The following is a 25855-nucleotide window of genomic DNA, read 5'->3' on the forward strand; positions in this document are numbered from 1 at the left end:
ACAACATTGCCTACAGTGGAGGAATGGTTGACAAAAGTTTTGGAGTTTGCGTTAAAGGCAAAACTTACTGCATTAATTAGAGAAAGGACATTAGTTCACTTCTTGACAAAATGGAAACCTTTAATAAGACTTTTTGCATGAAATGGATAACAAGGATTTGTTGACAACTGGATTTATGGATTAAAAAACATGAACAATAGAAAAAAGAGGGGTTTTGTGACTAACTTAGAATAAGTGGGACTCTAGAAATGATATATACTTGTTGCGGAGAAAATTGGAACTCAACTTGTAGTGTAATAGTGTAATTTAGGGGAGGGGGTTATGTTTTCTTTTTTCTTTTTTCTTTTCCTCTTAATTTTATAGATATAAGTCTTGTTAGTGTGTCATGTTTAGAATTGTGTGTTTTTTCTTATTCTCTAAGTTTATTGTTTATTATGTTATGGTGTATAGTTTATAGTTTAAATAAAGAAAATTCAAACAAAAAAAAAGAATTCTCTATCACCCACTCACACACACACACACACCCTGGTATTTGGAATGGCACATGTGCATGTTTGCCAGAGTTTCCACTTCCTTCAATTCGTTTTGTATCTTCTTCCCCTGTAATGTTAACAAGCACACATGCATATTGGTTACACTTTCCAAAACTACATCTGATGAAGAGGTTCTCGAAAGCTTATGCTACAATAAACGTGGTTAGTCTTAAAGGTGCTACTGGACTCTTTACTATTCTGCTACTACAGACTAACATGGTTAACTCCTCTGGATCTACTTGTGATTGTGTGATTGTAAGTGAGGCTGTATCCAGAATCCATTTGTGTACAGTAGGGAGAGACTTCCGGTTTGGGATCATGGTGGTCTGATGCAGCTCTAAGAGCAGAGCTGTCTGAGCCGCTGTTTGTGAGGGCCAGCAGGGTGCTAGATCGCCCGGGGACCCCTGTTCTCAGGCAGAGAACAGGCGTGAATGCTCAGGATCCAGAGGGTGCGTTGATCTCGGCTGAGGGAGGAGATCTGCGCAACGGTCCCCCACCCAGCCTTGAGGTCCCGCCCGAAGAAGGACGGCAAAGATCTCTGCAGCGGCTTTGGAGTCATTGAATTGGCATAGGATCACAGTACCCAAGCTTCAGTAACTAATTTGGACTAATTTGGAATAATTTGAGTACCGAAACAGTGATTACAACCCGCAAATAGAACTATTAAGGTAAAGATTGCTATCTCTCTTTCCGAGAAGAAATTTGGTAAGAAGAATTGAATTAATTTGGAAGATAAAGATTGCTAAGTGTTAAAGACATATTGGTTAAGCTCCAGTAAAGTGACTGAGTTAAAAAAGAATTTATTTAGAAGAATTAAAGTGAAGAAAGTAATTATTGTTTACATACCTGCGGTCTAAGAGAGATAGCAAACTGTGGGAAACCTGAAAAAATGCGAGAACCGCTGTGTGGTCGTGTGGAGCAGGAAGTGTGTCAAAGCAATAGAGTAACAGGCTAGAAGCGGCGGTTAATGGAAACCCGGAAAAGGAAGAGCACCATTTTGAAAAGGGAAAGGGCAAGACCTCAATTCGAGCGGAAGTGGGACATCTTGGAGAAGGTTAAGGGCAGAAGCTTCAATTTAAAACCATAGAGAAAAGACGTCCACCATTTTGGATACCGGAATTGTTTAATTGGAGAAGAATTTGTTTTAAATAAAGGACTTAATTTTAAAAATAATGAATTACTTTAGCCACAGAGTTGCAGAAGAGAGCGGACTCATGGGAGCAAGGTAAAGCCAGCCCCACGATGTCGAAGAAGGAGTGGCAGTCGGCGTTGGAAAGTTTGGACAAGAAAGTGGCGGATGGAAATAAGGAGATTAAAGATATGATAAGAGACATGGTGAAAGACTTCAAAGAGACACTTAAATCGGAGGTGGCGGAAGTAACCAAGAGTATTGATGAGGTCAAGAAGGAGTTACAAACGACGCAGTTGAAAGTGAAGGTAATGGAGGATGAAGTGGACAAATTGTCTGTTTCTTTCAAGACCGAAACTAAGGAAGAATGGCCGTGATGGAAAGTAAATACATGGAAAGACAACTTAGATTTCGCGGGGTCCCAGAAGCAGAGGAAAAGTCAGCCCAAGAGCAGATATCAGAGATACTTGCAGAATTTTTGGATAAAGAAGTGGAAGAAATTGTGCTTTTACTGGATGTGGCGTACAGAATCAACTCAAAATATGCAGCTCAAAAAAATCTACCAAGAGATATGATAGTGCAATTCACAACGAAAAGAACAAGAGAAGATATTGTGAGTAAACAGTTTCAAAACCCTCTGGAAATTGCAGGAAAAAGAGTACGAATAATGAAAGAGCTACCTAGAGGAGTTTTGTTGGAGAGGAAGAAATACAGAGAACTGGTCCAAATGTTGAAGGATTTGAATATCAGATACAGATGGGAAATACCAGAGGGTTTGAGCTTTGAATTTCAAACAGTCAAAAAAACAATCAGGTCTAGTCATGAGATGGAGAGGTTCTTTATGGACCATGAAAAAGACTTACCTAAAAGATCTAGAATATGACCATGGAGTGCAAAATTATATCTTGGAATATAAATGGACTTAATTCACCTTTCAAACGTAAAACTATTTTCCATTGGCTATCTAAACAGCACTGTAATATAATTTGTCTACAAGAGACTCATATTAAGAAACAAGATGTAAAATATTTGAAAAATGCCAAATTGGGAAGGGAATTTGCAGCTTCATCAAAGCAAAAAAAAAAGAGGAGTAGTTTTGTACATTAAAGATGAGCTGCAACCTAAAATGATATTTAACAATATGGAAGGAAGATATATAGCTGTGGAAATTACTTGGAACACGGAAAAGATTTTGCTGATTGGAATTTATGCACCAAATGGAGCTAAGGACATTTTTTTAAAGGATTTACAGAAACAACTGAATGGGCTAACTTACTCACAAATAATTTTGGCAGGTGATTTTAACGGAATTACGGCTTTAGATGTGGACAAGAAAACAAAGGGTGCACAAAAGAAAAGAGGATTATTGCCAAAATCCTTCTTTGAAATGAAGGATCAGGAGAATCTGGAAGATACTTGGAGAAGAAATAATCCCAAAGTAAAGCAGTACACGTACTTTTCGCCGAGACATTCGACATTATCAAGAATTGATATGATCTGGGCCTCTAAGGACTTGGTTGTATGGACAAAAGATGTGGAGATAATGCCAAAAGTAGGCTCAGATTATAATCCAATTATGTGGAAGTTTGGAAAAGGCACCAAAAGATGAAGAGGGAGAATAAATGAGGATCTGCTGCAACAAAAGGACAATTTAGAATTGCTACAGAGGGAGACCAAATTCTTTATACAGTATAATTTGAATAATACCGTTCCAACTCACAAAGTTTGGGACACTTATTAGGCAGTTATTAGAGGAGTATTGATGGACTTAAATGCAAGGGATAAAAAGAAAAAAGAGGAGAAAAAGAAAGAAATTGTGGAGAATATAAGAATTAAGGAGATACAACTGAAGAAAAGACCAGGGAAAAAGAAATTATTTCAAGAAATTAAAATTTTGCAAGAACAATTGAAAGCAATGGAGAATAAAGAGTTGGAATGGGAACTGAAGAAATTGAATCAAAAGTCGTTCAAAGGAGCAAACAAACCTGGGAAATATTTAGTGTGGCAGTTGAAAAAGAAAAAAGAGAAAAAGGTGATAACTAAGATTCAAGAAAATGGAACAACATTGACTGATCAAACAGCGATTAGTAGAGCATTCTTTAAATTTTATGCAAAATTGTATCAAAGGAAAGAAGTAAATTTGGATGCTATTGAGCAATATTTAGATAAAGTTAAATTACCATCGATATCAGAGAATTGGAAGGAAAAGCTGAATGCAGAAATTACAGAGACAGAGATAAGAGAAGCCATTCAGTCGACTAAATTAGGCAAGGCACCAGGTCCAGACGGAATCACGGCTAGATTTTATAAATCATTGGTAGATGAGTTAGTACCTTTTTTGAAGGTGGTAATGAATGAAATTTTAAGAGGACAAAAGGTTCCAGAGTCTTGGAATGAGGCCACTATATCATTGATACCAAAGGAGGATCAGGACCTATGTAATGTTAAAAACTATCGACCTATTTCATCGCTGAATAATGACTATAAAATTTTTGCAAAAATATTGGCGGAAAGACTGAAGGAAGGGCTTGGGGAATTTATTGCAGAAGAATAAGCAGGTTTCCTTCCAAATAGACAAATCAAAGATAATTTGAGAACTGTTCTAAATGCGATAGAATATTACGATAAACACTGTGAAAAGAAAGTTGGTTTCTTTTTTGTGGATGCAGAGAAAGCTTTTGATAATTTAAATTGGAGTTTAATGTTCGCCACAATGGAAAAACTGCAAATGGGAAAAGACTTTATTCAAGCGGTAAGAGCGATTTACAAAGACCAATGTGCAGCAATTGTAGTCAATAACGACTTAACTAAAAAACTGGAAATTAGGAAAGGTACAAGGCAGGGCTGCCCATTATCCCCATTGTTGTTTATCTTGATTTTGGAAATATTGTTGATTCAGATTCGAGAGGACGATGCGATAAGAGGCATAAAAATTAAAGATTTTACCTACAAAGTTAGAGCTTTTGCAGATGATGTGATGGTTCTTGTCGAAGATCCAATACAAAATATGCCAAAGTTGTTGGACAAAATAAAGGAATTTGGAGAGTTGGCTGGATTTTATGTCAATAAGAGAAAATCTAAGATACTATGTAAGAATATGACCAAACAAAAGCAACAAGAATTGATGGAAATTACAAATTGTGAAGTAACACATAAAGTAAAATATCTAGGAATTGAGCTTACAGCAAAGAATATTGACTTGTTCAAGAATAACTGTGAAAAGCTATGGCAGCAAATTGACAGGGATTTGATTAAATGGAATCAATTAAATCTGTCATGGCTGGGAAGAATAGCGGCAGTCAAGATGAATGTGTTACCTGGGATTATGTTTTTATTACAAACAATTCCAATTATTAGAGACACTAAGCAATTCGAAAAGCGGCAAAGGAAGATTTCCGATTTTGTATGGGCAGGCAAGAAACTGCAAGTAAAAATGAAAGTTTTGTGTGATGCCAAGGAAAGAGGCAGACTACAATTGCTGAATATTAGACTATACTATGAAGCAATTTGTTTGGTTTGGCTTAAAGATTGGATGTCCTTGGAGAACTGTAAGCTACTAACTTTGGAAGGTTATAAAAAATTGTTTGGGTGGCATGCCTACTTGTGGCACGATAAATTGAAAGCTGATTCTATGTTTCTACATCATTATGTGAGAAGGAGTCTCTTCACAATCTGGGAAAAATATAAAAGTTACCTGGGCGAAAGTATCCCCTCGTGGGTGGTACCATATGAATCTATCGACCCGAGAGTTATTTACAATAGAGATCAACGTCTGTCCTATAAGAAGATTCTCATTCAGGAACAAAATATGTTAAGAATTAAAACAGAAGAAGAGTTAGGTTCATGTTATGGATGGTTTCAATATAGGCAGATAAAGGACTTGTATAACTCGGATCGTTCAAAAAGTGGAATTAAATGGAAAGATTCGGAATTGGAAGAAGCTATATTGCAAGAAAGTAAGAAGAAAATTTCAAAAATTTATAAAATTCTTTTGAAGTGGCACACAGAGGATGAAACTGTTAAAGTCCAGATGGTGAAGTGGGCTATAAATTGACAAAGAGACATAACAATGGAGTCATGGGAGTATTTGTGGAAAAATACAATGAAGATCTCAACTTGTACCAGTATTAAAGAAAATGTTTTAAAGATGATATATAGGTGGTATTTGACGCCAAAAAAAATAGCTTATGGAAATGCTAAAATGTCTGATAAATGTTGGAAATGTAAAAGTCATGAAGGATCACTGTATCATATGTGGTGGACTTGTGAGGTAGCTAGGCAGTACTGGGGAGGTATCTTAGAAATGATAAATGAGATTTTGCAGATTTCAATAATAAAGAACCCAGAACTCCTGCTACTGAATTTAAATATGGAAGATGTTCCTATACAACATAGAACATTGCTATTTTACATGACAACCGCGGCAAGAATACTATATGTGCAGAAATGGAAAGTGCAAGAAATACCATCTATTGGAGATTGGATACAAAAGTTGCTGTACATGGCGGAAATGGACAAAATGACAAGAAGGCTGAGAGACCAGAATACTGAAGAATTTTTTAAGGATTGGGGTAGATTGAAGGAGTATTTGGAAAAAAAGTGGGACGTGAAGGGGAAACTGTGGCAATTTGAAAGTTATTAGGGAATTTAGTGGGGACAGTAATCTTTACCATAAGAAAAGTTTTAATTATTGTAAAGTTTAAATTTTAAATAGATTTGAGTTTAATGGGAACTATTTAGTTTATTAATGTAATAAGAGTTAATTATATAGAGAGAGAATAGAAAAACAAGCTATAGAATAAGATATGGGTTGGAAAACTGTTGGAAGTCACCAGAAAAGGGGGGAGGGAAAGGGTGGGGGGAAAGTGATATCTAGGTTTAATAATTGAAATAATGTTTGTAAATTTGTACTCACCTAATAAATTAAAAAAAAAACAGAATCCGTTCGTGTAGTTTTGAACTGTGGGCAAACCACAATACAGAAGAATTTGTGCTGGCAGGCAGAGGTACTCATCGGGATTGCCTTTTTGTTGTGTTTCATCAAAGCACACATGCATATTGGCATCTTAGTTGTTCAATAAGTTTAGCTGAACAAATTGAAAGGTGCAGCATGCATGCACTTGCTTGTCTTCCAAATTCTTATAGCTAGAATTTTCACACGGGAGCCAGAATTTCAAGCAGAATGAAGTGCTGCACAAAAAGAAACTCAACTCTGCAATAGTGGACAATATCTGCATGTAATAGCTTTCTGTTGTATAGTTTTGGGGTATCTACCTAGCAGAATGGCTGGCTTTACATGGTATGGGTAAATCACCTACCCTCCAAAGGTGTTTCCAGACCTCTCTACAGTTTTCTGGGAAACAAATGGGTCAGCTCTTGGAGCTGCAATTGTTGTAGGTGTCACAGAAGCTCTTTGTGAAGTTTTGCCCTGTGTGCAAAACACAACACAAATAATTTGTGCTGACAGACAGAAAGACTTGTCAAGATTGTGTTTTTGCTGTATTTCATTGAATCTATATTGGCAAGCAACTAAGCTAAGATAAGGCATAGGAGCAAATGAGACAGATTCTTCTCATCAGCTTGCAATCCCAATTTTTCTTTGAGTAGTTTAATAGCCTGGTGGTGGTGGTGGTGGTGGTGGTGGTGGTTCTGGGGAGGGGGGGATCTGGTTATGGTTCACCTTAGAGGGGCACCATTTTCTCACCACTTGGACACAGTGAGCAAACAAAAACAGGGCCATTCTGACATTTTATTTATTTAAAACTTTTTAAAGCCCAGCTTCCTTCAATAGTCAGCTAATCACTGTACAAAGTTGGATACGGAAGCACATTCTTAGGGAGAGGATTAATAGTGCCTTTCATCGTGAGAGCTAAATAGAACTACAGGTTCAGATGCAGTCAAAATCATACACATAGAGTAACACAGAGAAGTGAAGAGAAGCACACACATACACAACTTAAATACAGATAGGGATAATTCAGAAAGGAGAGAGAGAAAATAAAAAGGCGTCCAGATCCCTCCTCCCAAAACTATTAGCTATTTATTTATTTAAATATTTATGACCTACTTTTCTCCCTAAGGGGGATCCATGGACGTTTACTACATAGTCTTTCATTTTATCCACACAACAATAACCCTGTAGAAGAGAGAGACTGGAACTTCTATACGATGCACTGTAAGGCACAGACTCTGAAGTAAGCATGAAATTGCCCCAGATGGTTGCCTGTAGTCAAGGGGTGGTTTAAGCAACAGGGTGGAGTAGTTGGAAGTTCTGCCCTCCAAGCAACCAATGGGGGAAAGGAACTAGAATGTTCTCAACTATAAAAATCACCAGAGTTGCACACCCTCCACATTTTTCATCAGTCACCTGTGAGCAAAAAAGGTAAGGAACATTGTGAGAGGATTTGGGTGGTGGCAGGGGGCTCTCCCACAGCATTCCAGATGTTTCTATTTTTCCCATTTTAATAAGAGGAAACATGAGTGACCAAGACCCTGCTAGTATAATAACAGACTATAAAGGTGAATTTAAAAATGTATTGTAACTGCTGTGTTTGTTCTGTTGGTAGTTAGGTTTTCGTTGCGTGAAGGTAATCTGAACATGGATGTATGCAATTAACTTCTCATAGAGTATTTTGTGTATGTATCTGTTGCTATACTTTTGAGGGGTGTATTTACATTTACCAGTGTACTTTTCTATGGGCACGTGTGTGTGCACAGAAACACACATTTTTATTTCATTCTGTTTGAACTCTATTTTGCCTAAAATAAGTTTTTACAAATTAAGGCTTTATTTTAGAGTATCATGTGAAGCTTATTCTGCTCCTCTGGTATTCCTCTGCACGATTTTGCACATCACTCCTTTCCCTCTGGCAGTCAGTTTTCGCAGGTTATAAGGCTTGTGCACAAAAAGCCAGCTCCTACAAAGACCGCAGCCTCAGTTTTTCTCTCCTCCAACTCCCATGGAACCATTTACCTATGTCTTTTGCCAATATGCTGCATGGGACAGCTAGAAAAGAGGGTATTTCCCCCTTTTTGAATAATGTTTTTAGTATAATTCCTCTTGGTCAAATATCCCATTCACTAGCACGCCAAACCACAAATACTCATGTGCACCAGAAAACAGATTTCCCAAGGAAAAACGTGTTTGTATTTGTGGTCTGTCTGCAGTGGAGAACCTTCCTCGTTGTTTGTTACACGGCCTGCTATACGAAACACCCAGAATTAAATTCCTGGCCGGAATTTTACCTGCCACACCACATACTCAGAAACTGAGAAAATCGTGGTCCTGTTAGCAGACAGCAACAGTCATGTATTCTTTAGAGTTTCACTATTTGCGTTACGAGCCAGGAAGATCAGATCCAAGGCTTCTCCGAACGGTATGATTCCTTGTACAATTTATTTTTTTTCTAACTATGACGATGGATGTAACTGTTTTTAGAGGCAGCATATGATGGCCTATGGCTAATGACAATAAATCTACTTCTGAATCATGTCAAGGCGCCTCGAAATTGCTCATGGGAGCACACTCATCCTAGGAAGGAACCATGTTTAATTATAGCTGAGAATTGTTTAAAAACTCAGATAAATTGGTAAAGCAAGCAGTGAGCATGGAGCAAGGGTCACTGGGTGTTTGGAGGGGAGGTGGTTTTGAATTCCCCGCATTGTGCAGCTGGTTGGACTAGATGACCCTGCAGACCATTCCAACCCTATGATTCTATGATTTATATATTAAGGTTCAGCTGCTGACGACTCCACAAAAATTCATTTCATACAAAGTTTCCAGCATTTCGAGCCCTTTTGCCCAATTGGCCTTCCCTACTGAGCCCCAGCTGGAGATAGAGAAAGGGAACCTTGCCGCCTCTCGAGGTGAGAATGATTGACTAAATAAAAAAGAAAATATGCTCTCTCTCTCGGAATATGGCTGGATGGAATTACAAAATGTGTATGAAGGGAATAGAGGAACTCCTGAAAAGCTACGATACAATCTTAGTACAGGAGACTTGGTCAAGTCAGTTTGGTGTAGTGGTAAGAGAGAGGGGCTCTAATCTGGAGAACCGGGTTTGATTCCTCACTCCTCCACTTGAATCCAGCTGGGTGACCTTGGATCAGTCACAGCTGTTCCAGAGCTCTCTCAGCCCCACTCACCTCACAGGGTGTTTTGTTGTGGGGATAATAATAACATACTTTGTAAATTGCTCTGAGTGCGTGTTAAGTCATCCTGAAGGGAGGTATATAAATCAAATGTTATTATTTAATGTTATTCAATGGAAAAAATATACCTTTCAGACTATTCAACTTGTTCTCTTGAGGCTGTAAAGAACAAGAAAATGGGATGCCCCTTGGTTGGTATTGCTTGACTCACCTCAACAAAACTACTTGTGAAAATTACAGTATTACCTAATTATTCCCCCTATCCAATAGACTTGTACTTGAATTTTCAACATCTGTCATTTATAGTGATTAATGCCTATATCCCTCCTGATATGCATAAAACAGATCTATCTAAATATTGGAGTAAAATAAATGAATACTTTCAGTATATTAATTCCTTACATCCGAGGGCTATGTTTGTGGTAGCTGGCAACTTGAATGTACACACTGGGGCTTCCAATGAAGAACTTTTCCTTAAAAGCTTTGGGGACTAATCTGCAGCTAATTTCCCTATCAGGGTAAGAAAGTCGAAAGACTTGAAAATAAAACAGAAAAATTAGCTTCCCTAACAGCTAATAATGGCTTGATGATTGATAACTGTGGGAATTATACATGTGTAAACCAGATAGAATTTTCACCCTAAATTGTATCTGGAATACATACAACAAAAATGTGACCTCCTTTTTGGCACATATGAGGGAATAGTAGCTCTTATCACCAAACTAACTTGGAAGATTATTATAGTAGAGATTGAATAATGTTAATGCAAGTATTGAAGCCTGCTGTCCTCCCCTCTCTTGCATGATCGTATTCTATAGGTTACCATAAAGCCCACATCGCACCCTCATATAAATGACATGATGAAATTTTTTTCATTAGCTATAGAGCCAGCAGCCGATGGAGGATTTCTTCAACATCCTGCAGTCTCTCTCTATACTGCGAGAATCAAAGGCACTATGTAAATCCATGAATGTAGCATAGAAGCGCCCTCCTCTCAAGGATATGTATTTCTTAGTCGAAAAGTGCAGCACTAACTCATTATCTGTGATATCTAAACCCCTTTGAACTCCTGCCTGTTCCTCATTCTTACCTCTCCTTTCAACAGCCTTGCAATTCTCTCTGCTGCATCTCCTCCAGAAGTCCTGAATGCCTGCTGGCTACTTGTGATCTCATTGCTCTCATTTATTTCCTCTCTGAGAGCTGTGGCATTTCACATGCCTGTTCAAAGTTTTTTGAAGGGAAGCTCTATACCTTGCTCTTCCACTCACCTGGGCAAAGATTTTGTCTTGATGGGCTGAGGAGCTGTGTACTGTCCCTTTTCCTGCCATGTAATCTTCCTGTTCATAGCTGCCTGTAAGGCCATCTTTGTGCCTGCAGTCTTAATTAGATCCCCTCCACATTGACAGCTTGCATCTTTTGCTCCTGGGCCACATTTCTCCCTCTCTCACAGGATTATCTGTTGGGTTCTATCCTGCAAGCCAGTTCACCTCTGCCAAAGCCATGGCAACTTCTCCCCACTGGTGTCCAATTCTGATGTCATCTGCCCAGTGCCTTAGTATCTTTTCCTTGAAGTGTTAAGTACCTCCTGGAGATTTGGTCCCACTGCCTTGAGAAGCCGGAAACAGCAAGGATCTTTTCCAGTGTTCAGCTCACACTGGCCCTTGGAACTTGTGAAGAGGAGGCAGCTTCTCCCGCCTTTCAGTTTTCCATTCCATCTGGGCTGCTGGTGTTCTGAGCAGCATGCCTGTTCATTTTCTTGCCAATCTCTAACCAAAATTTTATAAGAAACCAAAAACTTCTGCACCTTTTCTGCACATGATTTCCCACTCAAGGGTGTTGTTTGCCAAACTACACATGGATCCACATCGCTATCCACCATGTAATGCTTCCTGCACAGGCATCTGTCAGCTTACTCCCTTGGCTAGCTTGTGCAAGCAGGTAGCATGCAGATGAGAGAGGTGCAACCCCTCCCAGATGCCAGGAGTGTGGAATGCATTTTAGCTGAAGGAAATCCATCCTTCCCAGTAGGGGTCACTCACCACTCCCCAATTTTCTTAAGAGTTTTGGGGGGGGGGGCTTTCCCTTCCTCTCTGTATGTTTTTTTATCATATACTTTTTATCAATTTTCAAATTAAGGATACATACTCATAAACAAACATAACATCAAGGGATATCAAACATAATATCATAGGATATCAAGGAGATAATATACAACAAAATATGTATTATATTCATTTCCATCTCTACAATTCCTTCCTCTTTATATCTTCTTGTCCTTATTCTAGATCTAGTTTTCCTGTAAGGCTACTCTACTTGATTCTAATAAATATTCTCTCCTAGCCTCATATCATATACTTAATTTCTTGTTCCATATTTTGATTTGGCCCATCTATAGAAGGGTGTCCATCTTTTCTGCGAGTCATATCTACTTTGTTCTTTTATCAGTTCTGCTAACACATCCATTTCTGCTGTTTCTAAGATTTTTTCTATCAATTCTCCTTTCGTTGGTACCTCTATCTTCTTCCAATATCTCGCATATGTTATTCTTGCTGCCGTAATTATATGAAGCATCAAATACCCGTTTTCCTTCTCTATCCCCTCCGGCATAATATTCAGTAAGAACAGTTCAGATTTTTAAGGTATGGTCATGCCGAATACTTCTTAAAGTAACCCATGTATCATCTTCCAATATTTTGCCACCTTTTCACATGACCACCCACATGTGATAGGACGTACCTATCTTATCTTTACGTTTCCAACATTTATTGGATGTGTCAGCATACATTTTAGCTAATTTCTCTGGTGTCACATACCACCTATAGTACATTTTATACAGATTTTCTTTGAATGAGACTGACTTTGTTATTTTAATATTCGTCTTCCTTATCTATGACCGTTGTTCTAAGTCTATATTATACCCCAAATTTTGTGCCCACATTATCCTGCAATCTTTTATTACTTCATCTTCCCTTTTCAACTGCATTAGATATAAGTAGAGTTTCTTAATTATTTTTTCATTTGTCTCCAACAGCAATTTATCAAAGGGAGACTGTTCCATATAGCATCCTTGCAATTTATCTTTGGCAAATCCGGAATCGATTTGTGCTCTTAGCCACCCATCCATATGTATATCCTGTTCTTTTAAATCCTCTATTGAGTTTAGCTTTCCATCTTTTCCTAAAAGTTGCTCATATCTATATATTTTCTCCCAGTTTAGTAAATTTGGGTGGGTAAATGCTTTCACTGGTGATACCCATTTTGGGATTCTTTTGTCTATTTGCGGTTTTAATTTCTCCCACACTGACATTAAAGACTTTCTTATTACATGATCTTTGAAGTACTTATGTACCTCAACTTTTTGATACCAGAGGAATACATGCCATTCCAGTTTAAGATCATGCCTTTCTAACTTTAAAAGCCTTCTATTCTGAGTTAAGATCCATTCTTTAATCCAGACCAAAACACAGGCTTTATAATATGTTTCCCAATCCGGCAAGGCACATCCTGCTTTCTCTTTTAAGTCCTGTAGTGCTTTAAGTCTTATTCTAGGTCTTTTGCCTTGCCATATAAATTTTGAAGTTATTCTACTTAGTTCTTGAAAGAACGCTTTTTTCTGTAGGATTGGCATGGTCTGGAATAAAAACATGAATCTTGGCAATATATTCATTTTAATTGTGGCTATATTCCCCAACAATGATATATGCATATCTTTCCACTTATTTAAGTCCTCCACAACTGCTTCGATTAATTTTTGGTAATTGTCCTCCCTCAGTGAGATAGCTCTATTGGTTATATAAATTCCTAGGTATTTCACTCTTTTTTTCCCATTGGAATCCAGACTTCTCTGTTAATTCTTTAATTTGTGCTATTGTCATATTTTTGGTAATAACCTTTGTTTTTTGCTGATTAACCTTCATTCCTGCCATTTCCCCAAATCTTTTTATTTTCGATATCAAACAGTCAATATGTTCTATTGGTTCTTCCAAGATACATACTAGGTTGTCAGCAAAAGCTTGTAATTTATATTCTTCGCCTTTTATTACTGTTCTTTTTATTTCTTTATCTTTTCTAATTTCATTATTTAGGACTTCCAGAGACAGAATGAATAAAAGTGGTGATAACTCTCTATATGTTTTCCTTCTTACAACTTGCACTGTAATTTGTATAGCCTATATACTTTCTAGGTTGATAGTGCAATAGTGTTCTTCCACATGCCAAGGCTTGCACATGCTCATGGTTGTTTATTAAATTTAAATTTTACTTTTATTAAAGATTTCATAAATGCTCTGATTTGTCTTCCAATCACAACACTGTGGTCTTGAGATATGCCATTATCATGCCAAATAGCTGGAATCCCAAATAGAGTTAGGTGAGGCAGAAACTGTTTCATGTTTGGGCATCTTGCCATCCTTACTCCAATCCTAAGAGATGGGTTGTTTTGACTCACCCCAAGCCAGTGCCTGCACGTCTTTCCCTGCTCTCTTCTATGGATTTTCTACACTCTGCCTTGTCTTGTGCTGTTCCCAGGGCTCTATCTGCTGAAACCAAAGCCTGTGTCAAATGCCTCCAAAATTCTCTTACCTCCAATTTTTCTCTCTTATTTATTTGTGTTTGTGTGTTTGTTTGTGTGTTTGTTTGTTTGTAGCCCACCTTTCTCACTGAGACTCAAGGCGGATTACAAAGTGTGAGATTAGTCAATATCAGGAACATGTTCATAAACAAAACCATAGGCTAAATAAACACAAGTTCACAAAGACACAGCATTAGTAGTAATCTAATACAACATAGTGGTAAGGTATATGGTTCCTAACATCAGCAGATCATTTGAGATCCCCTCCCTACAATACACCCCTCCTATCCAAGTAAAAAGCCTTTTGGAATCATTTGAGTTTGAGTTGACCTGATCTTTTTTCTAAATAGGATCAGCCAGGAAAAGTCTTCATTGTTTCATGCTGTACTTCTGAACATTGCTTAAACCATGGTGAGCAATGCACAATTTGTGACATTGCTTAATTCCCTTCCTTTGTATCTCCTTCCAATGTGTAAATGAGCATTTGATATAATCCTACCCCCAGGCAGCCTTTCCCAGGAACTGTGTTCTTCATTTTTGGTAGGTGTTTCTTTCTTTCCCCACTATCAGGCTTTTTGCTCCAGGCATCATTGTAATGCCTACACCAGTGTATCAGCTGGTTTTTAATTCCTTGATGGATGAGAAGCTTTACCTGTTTGCCACCCTTCTGTTTTCTGATGTCCTTTTGATTGTCTGAATGTGAGGGTTCTACTTTATTAGGCTTTGATACGGCCAGCCTTATAGTAATGTCTTAATTTCTGTATCATATCCTTCATTCTGTATCAAATCATGTTCTTTGTCCTGTAAAATAAAAAGTTCTTTTGTGGGTCACTCTTTTCACCGTTCCTGTGTTAAAACTGCCACAACAATTCTGGGCGTTCATCGGGTTGCTATCTCCAAGTTGGGAAGTTCCTGGAGATTTGGGAGGGTGAAACCTGGAGGTGGCAGGGTTTGGGGAGGGGAAGGACCTCAGTATAGTACAGTTCCATAGAGACCACTCTCCAAAGCAGCCATTTTCTCTGGGTGAACAGATCTCTGTGACCTGGAGATCAGTTTTAATTCAGGGAGATCTCCAGCCACCACCCGGAGGCTGGCAACCTAGCTCATCTTCAGAACTCAGCGCCTCTGCCAACTTGCTTCCTCTCAGCTCTCAAACATGCCAACATGAACTCACATACCAGCTAAAGTGAAAGCTTGCTTTGCAAAATTTCTTCAAATGCTTGACACTTCCGGCTGAGAGACTTCCTGGGCTTTAGTAAGCTCAAGAGATTTTCACTGGAGTGATTTGGAATATAAGGCAGGGTGATTCTGGCAGAGATCTGTGAAAGTCTGGTTTTGAAAGTCACTCCTGACTATATACTGACTAATTGACTGTAGTGTGATCCAGAAAGGGAGTAGAGAAGAAGTGGAAATGAAGTACCTGGTTCTGGGATTTTAGGTTCCAGGATTCTATTTATATCCTGTCAGGGGATTCCAGTTCATTTGGTGGAAGCAGACCCTCAGACATGAACGGGATCCTCCCTTTTTTATTTATGCCCTCCACGATCCTAACTTCTATAATTTTGAAACAGTCCTGTAAGGCACCTCTAGTTTTAACAAGAACAAGAACAATTATGTAGTACACTGGAAAAACTCTCAAGGAGGGGGTCATTTTCCCTCCTGATATCTGTAAAGTATGATAGCTATCCAGAGTGGTCAAGAACTCCCGGGAACCATTTGTTTAACATCGTTATATGTTACCTTCGTGATCATTGTATGCTGTAACAGACAATGACTCCTGTTGGAGCTAAGTTAATGATGATGCAAAAAAGAGAGAGAGAAGATTGTGGTAGCAGAATGTCATTGTTGGAATGATAGAATCATAGAATCATAGGGTTGGAAGAGACCTCTAGCATTACCTACTCCAACCCCCTGCACAATGCAGGAAATTCACAACTACCTCTCCCCACACCCCTAGTGACCCCTGCTCCATGCCCAGAAGATGGCAAAACACCAAGAGGATCCCTAGCTAAACTGATCTGGGAAAAATTGTTACCTGACCCCAAGGTGGTGATTGGCATTAACCTGGGCATATAAGGAGGGGGCCACAAGAACTAAGTACTGCTTTATCCCTTCCTGCCCTCCCTCTCATGATCTGCCTAGGTTCACAGAATCAGCATTGCTGTCAGATGGCCATCTAGCCTCTGCTTAAAAACCTCCAAAGAAGGAAAGCCCACCACTTCCCAAGGAGGCCTGTTCCACAGAGGGACCACTCTGTCAGGAAGTTCTTCCTTTTTTATATATAAAAATTTTTATTGGGTGAGTAAAGTTTAATATTACAATTTTTTTAATCAATACCCTCATTTCCATATTCCCCCACCCTTTCCCCTCCCCCTTTATCTCAGACTTCCAACAATTTTCTAACCCGCTGTCTAAATCTGCTACTTATATCTCTTTTTCTTTTCTTATCTGTCTTAATATACTACTAAAATAGATATTATATGTTAAACTATAAAAGATCTAATATCAAATTAACAATTACAATATATTTCTAACTTATCTCTTCCCCTCCTGTAAAGATCCCCCTCTCTTCCCTTCTACCAAATTAATAGTTATCTAACACCCACAATTCTCCCCCCCCCACACTTCTTTTCCAAATACTGTTTTAGTTTCCCCCAATAATTAAAGAATTCCTCTGGATTCTGTTCTCTCAGCTTTCTTGTCATTTTGTCCATTTCTGCCATGTACAGCAATTTTTGTATCCAATTTTCAATAGATGGTACTTCTTTTGTCTTCCACTTCTGAGCATATAAGATTCTCGCTGCTATTGTCATATAACATAATAATGTTCTATGTTGCCTGGGAATCCCTTCTGAATTCAAATTCAACAACAGCAGTTCTGGGTCCTTATTTATTCGAATTTGTAAAATTGCAGTCATAGCTTCTATAATATCTCCCCAGAACTGCTTTGCTACCTCACAGGTCCACCACATATGATATAATGAACCTTCATGGTTTTTACATTTCCAGCACTTATCTGACATTTTATTGTTCCCATATGCTATTTTCTTTGGCGTTAAGTACCATCTATATATCATCTTGTAAACATTTTCTTTATTATTATTTCAAGTCGATATCTTCAATGTGTTTTTCCATAAGTATTCCCGTGCCTCCATTGTTATGTCTCTATTGCAGTTTATAGCCCACTTCACCATCTGGACTTTAACAGTTTCGTCTTCTGTATACCATTTTAACAAAATCTTATAAACTTTAGAAATCTTTTTCTTGCCTTCTTGTAGTATACATTCTTCCAATTCCGAATTTTTCCATTTAAATCTCGATTTTAAACGATCCGAATCATGTAAGTCTTTGATCTGCCTATATTGGAACCATCCATAATAAGATACTTCATCTTCTGTTTTAAGCTTAATCATATTCTGTTCCATTTTCAACACCTCTTTATATGACAAACATTGTTCCCTATTATAAATTATCCTCAGGTCAATAACTTCCATTGGCACCACCCACGTCGGGATACCTTCATCCAAATATTTTTTATATTTTTGCCAAACCGTGAAGAGACTTCGCCTAATATAATGATGCAGAAACATAGAGTCCTCTTTAATTTTATCGTACCATAAGTACACATGCCAACCAAAAAATTTTTTATATCCTTCGAGTGTTAAAAGTTTAAGATTCTCTAACAACATCCATTCTTTGAGCCACAACAGGGAAGTTCTTCCTAATGTTTAGCCAAAAACTCTTTTGATTTAATTTCAACTCGTTGGTTCTGATCCGGAAGACACAGAACATGACAAAAGGGATTGTTGGTCTGTCTTGTCTCAGGAATTAACCTGTCCACAGATAACAGCCCAGCTAGCACATGCCAGCTTTAATGAAAAAAAGGTAGGAGAGTGTTGATGTTGGATGTGTGCCTAGTGCCTGGTCAGCTGGTGTTTTGGGGCAGTGGCCAGTCATAAGCTGAATGTTAACTAAAGAGACAGTTCCCTGATGGGTAGTTCTCCTTCAAAGTTGGAAGCGATTGTTGATTCTATTTATTGTTTGAAGTGTACCATGGGCCATTTTATTTGTTACCTGTAAAATAAGTTTGTTCCTTTCAGCAACGCTAAAGAAAGTCATCACTGACTTAAACATTTTAAGTTATGTGATGGGGGTGAGGGGGTGATGATACTGTAGCTTTTAAACAAGACAAAAGAAAGTGAAGTGCCTGTGTAAAAGTTGTTGTGTATTTAATAAAAATATATAATAAAAAGCCAGCTGGGTGACCTTAGGTCAGTCACAACTTCTAGATCTCTCAGCCTCATCCACCTCACAGGATGTTTTGTTGTGGGGATAACAACAACATACTTTGTAAAATGCTCTGAGTGGGTGTTAAGTCATCCTTAAGGGTGGTATATAAATCGAATGTTATTATTATAATATTATTATTACTATATTTGTACATTATTTTTATTGCTGAAAAGTGCTTTAAAGGTTTACTGTGTTCATATTATTTTTAGTTTTAACAACTCCTGTCACCCAGATGGGTTTTATAGAACTTACTGGCCACACTTGTGTACTTTGTAACTTCTCCTATTGTAGGAGACTGCTTTCCATACTTGTTCTATCTTCTGCATCACTGGTAAAGTTTTTCTGGGAGGACATTTTAAACTTCTAGGACTTTGCATTACTGAATGAGAAGGGGCAGTTCTCAAAAAAGGAGTTTCAGGGGCAAATTACAACCTATTTGCCGGAGGTGTACATAATGGGGAAAATGAGACAAAATGACACACAGAACTTACTGGTTTCACTCATTAAAGCAGCTTCCAGAACTCTGAATCAAACCTGGGAAATGAGGCTGTAATGTATCCCCCCCTCTCAAAGCGTGTGTGTTTTATTTTGGTTCTTACCATGCAGAGGCTATGTAGGCAAGCTAGGCAGGCGTGGGCTGTCTAGCAGCATCTTGTTTTTCTTAACAACAAGTCTGTCTGCACTCATCATTCAACTAGTTGGATCCAGAGGGGAGAGACTGATAGTAATAATAATAATAATATGTTTATTGCTTTTCCGGCCGAAGCCATAAGCCATACAAACACCAACAAAATATGAACTGTACACTTGAACATACCCAATTCACACAGACATAACTCGTCATTATCACTTTAAAAGAGACTGATAGTATTAACTTCACTGGCAGGGAGCAGAATGTTTGTGGCATGCATGAGTGCATTTTTTTCTTCAGCTGTTCCTGGGCAATGGCATTGGCATTGAGTGTCTCAAAGGGATCAGAGGTTTGCTTTGCAGAGAGGAAGGGAACAGCAGATGGCATAGTGCCATCAGTACCAGCGTTGCCAACACCATCCCTTTCTGGGCACTTTTATGCACACACAATTCAAGGAAAGGCAGGCCCTGTAACAGAGCTGTTTTGCCAGTAAGCTTCCTACCACTATGTCTGCCTGCCAACAGTCACCTTCTTTGGAGGCCATTGTTGTATAATTTTTCATGTGCTTGATAGGATCAAAGGGTTTTTAGACAGTGTGTTTTTTGGTTAAGAGCACATAGTGCCTCATTTCCCCAACTTCCTCATTGAAAATAACAGTGTGCGTGCACTTTGATGTATGCAGTCCCCAAGCATTCCTTTGGGTCCGTAAACATAAAACCCTGCTCTCAAAGTCAGCAAGCCTATGGTTTAGAGGGGGGACTGTGTTCTGTGCAATTTTAGAACCACTGCATTCAAAACCAAGCTGCCCCAGAGCCTTTTTTCATACCCCACCCCTTGAATGCATTTGCGAATGACAGCAAATATGCACACAACAGGCCAAAATTCTTGAAAAGTAAAAAAACCAAATGGATCAGTTCTGAGCTGACACCAGCTAACCTGAAACAAACCCAGTACTGAAAGAGAATAATTCTGGAACCCCTCCTTTTATGATGAACCTAGTGAGGCTTAATGGCACCAGGGAAGCCTGTACTAAATGAATACAGGGCCTACAAGTCCCCGTTGGATGCTGTGATTTGTTAGCAGGGGATTTGGAGGGGAAAATTACACCAATAGAGAAGTAGGGTGGTGGTGCCTGAGAGAAGGGATAAAAGGCCTCACCACAGTGGGAGGTTGTTCACTCCTAGTGAGCATTGTTGAGGAGAGGCTGCTGCTGATGGAGGGATCTCTCATCTAGAAGGGGTGAGACTATCTGAAGCCAGTCACCAGGAGAGAGCTAGGAATAGTCTAGTTAGACAAATCTTTACTTTCTCTTTAATCTACAAAGTTTTGAACACCAGTTATTACTAACCCTTGTAAATAAAGCTGTTTATTACTCTGCCTGGGTCCTCATGCCTCATTCGGTCACACACGACATAAAACTTACTGGGAAAAAGTGGTCAAAAGGGATCAGTTGGGTGCTCTGGGCCCTTCCGAGGAAACCTGTACCAGAGTGGTGGCAGCTTACAGAGAGCTTCCCTGGTCCCCAGCCTGCTGTGACACCCCTGAAATGGAAGCTTTCTTGGTGTATATTTGCTGAAGTTCAGTTCACTCACAAGTTCAAACCAATGGGCTGAATACAAACATAGGATTCTTATCTCTCTACATATGCCAACTTATGCTCTAATTAAGCAGTATGGTAACTGTGCCTTTACATCCTGATACCTTTCTTTTTTTCTCACTTCCACTTCCTGACTGGGATATAAAAGGCTTAGAGAGATCCTATCCTATCCTATCCTATCCTATCCTATCCTATCCTATCCTATCCTATCCTTGTATCTGAAGAAGAAAGCTTTGATTTTCGAAAGCTTCCCCCCACAATATCTTATTAGAATTATTAGTCTTTGAGATGTCACTTAAATCCTGCTGCTTTTCTCAGCATGCTTTTTCCAAGGGGAACTGGGCTGCTGACCTGCTATACTCTCCAGCTACCTCTCTTCTTCCTCTCATTGTACCTTTGAATTCACCCACCTCTAGACCAATGTTCCCTCTAAGATGTGCAGTGCTGTGAGCCAAAAATGTATTTTGTGAGCTGAAATTTGCATAAAAATTTATTTTGTGAGCTGACTTGCATAAAATTTTTGAGAGCGCCTTTTTAGAAAAAAAATTGCAATCTACAAACATACAAACATTTGGCTACCACATAAATCAGTTTGTAGAAGCTTATAACCACAACCTTATAAATATCTGAGAATTAATTTTTAAACTGTATTTTAAGCATGTTTTTAAAGAATGTTTTATACATTATACCTGTAAACATAAGTCACATTTCATTACAGAGACTTTCAATTTAACTTCTCTCTTCTTCCTTTCTCTGTTTTCCAGAGCTTGAAAACACTGGTATTTTATTGATATTGAGTCAAAGGAGGCTGGAGCAGAGGGTCCAGAGGAGTTAGCCGTGTTAATCTGTAGTAGTAAAATAGTAGAGTCCAGTAGCACCTTTAAGACTAACCAACTTTATTGTAGCATAAGCTTTTGAGAGCCACAGCTCTCTTCATCAGATGCAAGGAAAGGAGGGAGAATGAGAAAGAGACGGAGAGCTAGTTTTGTGCTTGCAACAAGCCACTGAAGGTGCATTTTACTTACATTTAAACAAAAGGTGTCAGCTTTATGCAGGCAAAAAAGAGGACAGAGATTGCTCAGAGAAATGCCCTGATGCTCAAACTCAAAGGTGGCAGAGGAAGAATTTCTTCTACATGTGCAGAAGGGGAGTAGGCTTGCCATTCTCCTGGTGGTGGCTGGAGATCTCCCTGAATTACAACTGATCTACAGGCAACAGAGATCACTTCTCCTGGAGAAAATAGTTGCTTTGGGGGTGATCTCTATTGTACTATACCCTGCCAAGGTACCTCCCCTCCCCAAACTCTGCCTTCTCCAGGTTCCATGACCTAAATCTCTAGGAATTTCACATTCACCAACAAACCCTCAGTGTCACAGGACAAGCCTACCCCACTGCCATCCTGTGCCATCCTTCATCCCCGGGCCCTCATTGTCGCAGGCCAGGCCTGCCCCAGTGCTATCCTGTGCCATCCTTCATCCCCGGGCCCTCAACGTCATGGATGAGACCTGTCCCAGTGCCATCCAGTACCATCCTTCATTCCTAGGACCTCATTGTCACAGGCCAAGCCTGCCCCAGCACCATCCTGCTCCATCCTTCATCCACAGGCCCTCATTGTCACAGGCCAGGCATGCCCTGCCGCCATCCTGAGCCATCCTTCGTTCCCGGGCCCTCAACATCGTGGGTGATGCCTGATCCAGAGCCATCCTACACAATCCTTCATCCCCAGGCCCTCATTGTTGCAGGCCAGGCCTGCCCCGGCGCCATGCTTCTCTCCGGGCCCTCATTGTTGCAGGCCAAGCCTGCCCCGCGCCATCCTTCACTCCGGGCCCTCAGCGTCACAGGCCAAGCCTACCCCAGGACCATCCTTCATCCTCGGGTCCTCAGCATTGCAGGCCCCAGCGCCATCCTGCTCCATCCTTCATCCTGGGGCCTCAGTGTCGCAGGCCAGGCCTGCCCCAGCACCACCGGTGCCATCCTTCACCCTGGGCCCTCAGCGGTGTAGGCCAAGCCTGCCCTGGCGCCATCCTTCACCCTGGGCCCTCAGAGGTGTGGGTCAAGCCTGCTTCAGTGCCATCCTGCCGCATCCTTACCGTTTAGAGGGCACCAGCTGAGCAGGAAGTCGAGGCCATCAGAGAGGAATCATCTCTGCGCTCCTGAAGCAATCATGTGGGCCAAGAGGTAATATTCTATGCGCAATTGCACACAGCGCACACTAGAGGGAACGCTGCTCTAGACTCCTTGATCAAGTGACCTTTGCATCTTTATTTTTACTTTTGTTTCTCTCCAACAAGGCAGGATGTGTGCACACTGACCGTATTTTTATTTTATTTTATTTATGACATCTGTTTTCCGCCTTTATCACTGAGACTCAAGGTGGATTACTTAGTGTGAGATTAGTACAATCAGTGGCAAGGACAAGGGCAGGCATTTCCTTACAGTGTCAAGAACATTTCCATAAACAATACCATAGTGTAAATGAATACAGATCTATTACAGTTGTTCATACCAAAATGAACCAAGCCATTCCAGAGCTAACTTGTTCTTTTGTGCCATCTCCTATGGCTGGATTTCTGACTGTGCAAATATGAACAACTTCTCCTAGCAGCTTCCCACATCACCCTGGTTCACTGTTCCTCACAGAGCCTTGCAAATTACCATTTGATGGGGAACTTCATAGCGGTGTTACTCTCACTTACTGTCTTTTCTCTCCCAGCACAGGTTTCCGGAATTACACACTTACTAACCCTGGCTTAGTACTTTTACCGGTGGTTTCTGACCTGGCAGTACAAAGGGCGACCTGTGTTCTGAATATGCTGTCATTACCTCTTTCAAGGTTCTGGAATCTTCTCTGCTACTTTCCCTCATGTTTTCTCTGCTCAGCTCACCACGTTTATGGGTCTCTGGTCACTGAGGTCATGGGTCCCTTCCATGGTCTCTGCTACTATTGTCACAAACCCTAATTGTGTATATGATTTTGTGATATCATGAAACAATGTGAGTTTCTCACTTTTGCCAGTGCTCTTATATGAAATGGTTCTTATGTAAATTTTTCCCCACATACTTTTTGCTTGTGTTCTTGCTGTTGTAAAGCGTTTTTTGCCATGGTTCACTTGATTCTAGAGATAATGTCCAAGAGTCTGTTCAGTCTTTCTCAGGTTGCTGCCGTAATTCTTCTTCAAATTTCTACTGCACCTGCTCCACTGCCCACCCATTGGGAGCTGTCTCTCATTCAGTGACTACCCCTGATTTGGAAGAAGCCTCTTTGAGTAAGGCTGGGTGAATCTTGCACTCTGATCAATTTGTGGCAAAAACAGCCTATACCACCCTGTCATGTCTTAAATCCTCCTCCCCATATTGACTATGTTTTCCACTCCATGAGACATGTAGCCAAAGGGGTGTATGTGTGTCCCAGCCCTGGCAAATCGTACTTGGTTTGCCCCAAGAGTTACCTTTAGTGGTGCAATAAATACTGAGCAGCTTGCCTGATCTGCCAATGGCAAATTATAAAGATGGGCAAAGTTGCTAGACCGTCATCAAGAGGCCATTTTTGAACTTAGAAATGAATTATATTTAATAGATCCAGAGGAGTTAACTGTGTTAGTCTGTAGTAGTAAAATAGTAGAGTCCAGTAGCAACATTAAGACTAACCAACTTTATTATAGCATAAGCTTTCAAGAACCACAGTTCTCTTCATCAGATGCATGGAGAGTATGAAGAAACTGGTCAGATATATAGGTGGAGAGGGGAGGGGAGAGTAGATGCAATCAGTAGCTTCTGATAATGGGATCAGTTAGCTTCTGATAATGAAATCAGTTACTTCTGATAATGAGATAACCATTCATAGTCTCTATTCAATTCAAGTCTGACTGAGTCAAATTTACATATGAATTCCAATTCAGCAGCTTCCCGTTGGATTTTGTTTTTGAATGGTTTCTGTTGAACAATGATGACCTTTAAGTCCTTGATGGAATGTCCTGGTACATTGAAGTATTCTCCCATTGGTTTCTGGATGTTGCCATTTTTAATGTCAGATTTGGTTCCATTTATTCTTTTGCGCAGAAGTTGATTGGTTTGTCCAATGTACAGAGCAGTTGGACATTGTTGGCACATGAGGGCATATATCAGATTGGAGGATGAGCAGCTGTAAGAGCCAGAGATAGTGTAGTTGACGCCATTGGGTCCTGTAATTGTATTTCCTGGGTAGATATAGGGGCAGAGCTGGCACCTGGGTCTGTTGCAGGGCCTGGTACCTGTGCTGGTGACTCTGCTAGCCAATTCATGGTTGTTAGTGAAAAGTCATTTAAGGTTGGGGGGCTGCCTGTAGGAAAGGAGAGTCTTCCACCCAGGGCTTGTGAGAGAGAGGCATTGTTTTCCAGGATGGGCTGTAGATCACTGATGATATGTTGGATGGGTTTGAGTTGGGAACTATAGGTGATCACCAGTGGTGTTCTGTTGTTAGTTCCTTTAGGTTTGTCCTGGAGCAGACTGCTTCTGGGTACTAGTCTGGCCCTGTCAATTTGTTTCCTCACTTCATTTGGTGGGTACTGTAGCCCCCAAAATGCTTGTTGTAAATCTCTTAAGTGGGAGTCATGATCAAGAGCATTGGAGCAGATACGATTGTAATGCAAGGCTTGGCTGTAGACAATCAACCGAGTGGAATGTTTAGGGTGGTAGCTGGAGGCATGTAGATATGAGTATCCATCAGGGGATTTCCAGTATAAGGTGGCAATGTCCATCTGCTCTGTACATTGGACAAACCAGCCAACCTCTGTGCAAAAGAATAAATGGACACAAATCTGACATTAACAATGGCAACATCCAGAAACCAGTGGGAGAACACTTCAATCTACCAGGACATTCCATCAAGGACTTAAAGGTCACCATAGTTCAACAGAAACCTTTCAAAAACAAAATCCAACGGGAAGCCGCTGAATTAGAATTCATATGTAAATTT

At 39.8% G+C, this 25855-nt stretch overlaps 1 protein-coding gene across 2 annotated transcripts in view; it reads left to right on the forward strand.

Annotated features, from left to right (window-relative positions):
• Positions 1 to 8034: 8034 nt before the first annotated feature.
• The window catches only part of LOC129330088 (ceramide synthase 4-like), a 74117-nt gene continuing 56296 nt past the window's right edge, over positions 8035 to 25855 (forward strand). The window contains exon 1 of one of the 2 annotated variants that reach the window (XM_054979973.1): positions 8035 to 8044. The gene's annotated coding sequence lies outside the window, so the exon portion shown is untranslated. Of the gene's footprint in view, positions 8045 to 16660; positions 16682 to 25855 lie in introns of those variants that run through there. The other variant, XM_054979974.1, reaches the window with a different exon arrangement.

This window comes from Eublepharis macularius, chromosome 5 (genome assembly GCF_028583425.1).
Source record: "Eublepharis macularius isolate TG4126 chromosome 5, MPM_Emac_v1.0, whole genome shotgun sequence".
Classification (NCBI taxonomy): domain Eukaryota; kingdom Metazoa; phylum Chordata; class Lepidosauria; order Squamata; family Eublepharidae; genus Eublepharis; species Eublepharis macularius.